Source organism: Salvia hispanica, chromosome 3 (assembly GCF_029641045.1).
Source record: "Salvia hispanica isolate PSC_SH4W2 chromosome 3, Shi_PSC_v1, whole genome shotgun sequence".
Taxonomy (NCBI): domain Eukaryota; kingdom Viridiplantae; phylum Streptophyta; class Magnoliopsida; order Lamiales; family Lamiaceae; genus Salvia; species Salvia hispanica.
The window spans coordinates 18118127-18121967 of record NC_142694.1 but is presented as its reverse complement, the minus strand read 5'-3'; the positions used below and the strand labels follow the sequence as shown (position 1 = coordinate 18121967).

At 34.5% G+C, this 3841-nt stretch overlaps 1 long non-coding RNA gene across 1 annotated transcript; it reads left to right on the top strand.

Annotated features, from left to right (window-relative positions):
• Positions 1–1024: 1024 nt before the first annotated feature.
• On the top strand, positions 1025–3117 carry LOC148930305 (uncharacterized). The gene is made up of 3 exons (XR_016136204.1): positions 1025–1141; positions 2386–2447; positions 2909–3117. It is a non-coding gene; the product is annotated as an uncharacterized LOC148930305 (long non-coding RNA).
• The last annotated feature ends 724 nt before the right edge of the window (positions 3118–3841 follow it).

The following is a 3841-nucleotide window of genomic DNA, read 5'->3' as shown; positions in this document are numbered from 1 at the left end:
GTGAGAGGGAGATCTGTGGAATTAGAGCTCCGGAGAGTAAGGAGATGAGGTTGAGAATTATGTTTGAGATGTTGGTACTGGTGTGTTGGTGCTGCATATTTTGAGACATAGTTTTTGAGATTTTGATTATGGATTTTGGAAATCCTTGTTGACACACTGTTGACATTTTGCTATAAGTTGTGGACATTTGATATTCTGGCTATTGATATATGAATTATAAGTGTTACTTTTTAGTTGTTGACATTTTAATACAAGTTGTTGACATTTGATATTCTGGCTATTGATATGTGAATTATTAGTGTTATTTTTTAATTGTTGACATTTTATGTAACACCCGTCTTTTTAGTACCTTTTCACGTTGATTTTTGTTTTGAGAACGAGCGAGTGATAGACCTTGATTAAAATACTGTCTTTGTTTTGACTAGTTGCGAATGGAAATAGTGGGTGCTTGTTTTGGTCATTGATTAATTATGTGGTGAAAATAAACGATGAGTTTGACGTGAGAGTCATCGGTGGAAAATTGTGCGTCCGTCTATGTACTTGGAATAACACTAAAGTACTTTAAAGAAAATACCACAATTTAATTAATATTCTCTAAATCAAATATTTGGGCATATCACTTTTATCTCTCTTATTCTAGCATTTTATTCTACTCCGTAGTAGTAGAATATTAATTAATTATTCTACTCCGCAGTCAAATTTTTGGTCAAAATATTTCTCCCAATTCCATCACCCAACGGTTTCTTCCATATCTCCACCTCCCTTGAAAATCTCCAACCAAAATCCATTCTTCTCCTTATAAATTTCTCCACAACGCAGCTTCATTTTGTATCTGCAGCTATATTCTTCCTCCCATCAAAAAGCTTGAAATCGAGAGTGCTGTGATCTCAATTCCTCCCGATTGCTACAAGTTCTGCTTCTTTCCAAAGGTATAATCTTTCCCTTCAATCCAGTGTTTACAACTTTCTGGATATTAAATCCATAGCACCATTTATGCCTTGTCACAGTTGAAAGGAAGAACAAAATCGAGCAGCCTGCAAATCCCAATTTGTTCTCCTCATTTCAAAGTTGAAGGAGAAAGCAAGAGAGTTGTGATTTTCTTCAATACCTTCTCTTCTGCAAATTTTGCTTCTTCGGGAAGGTATATCCACAATTTTTGAAAGTCTCTGCATTCAATTCCAAGTCATACTTTCATACATACACTTTAGTTCACTGGCCGAATCTGGAATAATTTATTTTGAAAATGTCTGCAACTTGTTGAATGATACTCCTTTTGAAAGGTTCGATCTTTAAAGCTTTAGAAGCTGCCTTTTGTTTCTCTTCGATGTCAAATTCTGAAAATTTCTTGCCTGCCCAATAATTTTTTGAATTGAACAAATGAGAAAAATTAATGTAAAAGTTTAGAATGAGAAAAAGGGATGGGACTTATCTGGCGCTGCTCGGCGACGGAGAGGCTGGACGGCAGCGGCGGGAGTGACGAACGGAAACGACAATAGTGATTAGTGAGAGAGGGGGATGAGATTGTGCATTGATTTGGGATCTGTAGCTTTGTTTTGATACTTAAAATTGGAGATAGGAATCAGGATTTAGGTTCTGCTTGAACGAGAATATGAGAATGAGCTTGTTGTGAGTGGTGAGTTACAGAGAGAATCTGAGTTTTTGCTGAAACAGAGATAGAGTTGAGAGATATGATACGTGTTGGTGGCAGGGAGTAATATAGTACTGTATTAAATTTTGTTCTTATTGAATATAGTTGTTTGAGGGAGGATATGTGATTTTTAAATCAAAGTGGTATTGAGGGGGGTATATATATATGTATATATATACACGTGTATTGGATTAGGGAGTATACTTTGGTATATTATTTTAAATTGTTCTTTCTTATTATATATATACGTGGTGGCTGGGCAGTATACATACAATACCTATTTTATTTCCTTTACTTTGTTTTACAATGTGGTGGAATGGGAAGCATATACGTGTAAGGATGAGGGAGTATGTAAATATTATTTTACCTTAGTTAATTTGCTACTTTATTATTAAATTAAATACTAAAGTTTAAGTGGACTACTTTAGTTTAGTTATATGCTTGAAGCAGTAGATGGATTTTGTTCTAGGCAGATTAGTTCTCGACGATTTTACTTAAGGAAAGAGTTTAATTTTGGGCTATGTGATTTAAATTCGTGAGTGTCCCTTGTACATGAGATTAAAGCCGACGGATGAGAGTATAATTTTAGTGATGTTGTTTTGTTTGATTGATTATATGAAAGTTCTTGATGGAGAGGATGAATGAATAATTTGACCACGCACACTTAGGATGCATGCATTGTTAAATTAATTTATTTTGCAAAGTCTGAATTTTGCATATCTTGTTATTTCAAAAAGGGTGAGCTTGTGCACGTTGGTTGCGGTTGGAATAAGAGGTGATTGAGGAGTAAGCTTGTGAGGTGGGCTTTCGTTTTAAATAAGGACTATGTCCTAAATACTATTTTATGTGAAAGGAGGTGAAAATTGTTTGTCTTGCCATGTTTTGTGTTTGAATGAACCTATCTGAAGTGGCTATGCCATGTATGTTTAATCGAATTCGGGTCCCAGTAGGGCCGCAAACCCTGCTCGGACTAGTGTACACCCAGTAGATCGTGCGCTATCTCTTTGGAGTTGGCCGGTCTAGTGACTTGGTTCGTGGCCACGTTCCTTGTCATGTATGTTCAGATATGGTGATGGTGATGGTGATGTGGATGGAAAATGGTTGCAACCGAAATTTATGTAAAGATGATTTTAGTGACTTGGGTTCTTTTCAATTAAAACCCCCAAGATCACTCGTTATGGCTTGACAAACTGATTTGGCATGTGTCCACTGAGTGCATCAAGTACTCAGCCCTGCATATTTGTTTTTCTTAATGTGCAGATTGAGCGACGACGGGCATGGAGGATGTTGAGCAAAATTCATGGATTATTTATGTTTGGCTTAATATTGTTGGATATGTCGTGTCTTCATACTCGGCATTTTCCGTGTCTTGAACGCTTCCGCTAAGTGTCTTTTCTTTAAAATTGTTTTAGTATTGAGAACCTAACTCTTTTCAAAATTGTCTACTTTCTAGTCTTTATTTCTTAGAATTGGTACTTTGTTGAATTGATACTATGTTGTTTTCTAAGTTATTTCAATTATTTAAATATTTTGGTCAAAGATGTGTGTTTCCCCCTTTCTTCCCCGCTTCTTTAATCATCCCCTAGTCGCGATCAACCGTGTTTTCTATCCTTAGAAAATACGGGCGTGACATTTTAATACTGCGTTGTTGACATTTGATATTCTGGCTATTGATATGTGAATTATAAGTGTTATTTTTTAGTTGTTCACATTTTAATACGAGTTGTTGACATTTGATATTCTGGCTATTGATATGTGAATAATAAGTGTTATTTTTTAGATGTTGACATTTTAATACGACTTGTTGACATTTGATGGATCTTATTTAATTTTGCACTTTAGGCACATAATTAATCATTTTGCTTATGGAAATTTTACTTCTGGCTATGCTTTTCATCTTGAATTATTGGTTGAGGGCTTTTCAAATGACAAAAAATGGTTAACTACATATATAATCTATGTCAACTACATATACAATTCATGTCAACTACACATATAATGTCAACTACATATACAATTCATATCAACTACACACATATAATGTCAACTAAACAGATGTAATTATGCCAACTATTAAAATGTATTGTATGATAATGATGTCAAAATTTGTGTCAAATTAAAAAAATAAGAAAAAATAGTTGTATATATTTTTAGTTACAAGGATTGTTTTTGAGCTGTTGACATTCAATTCAA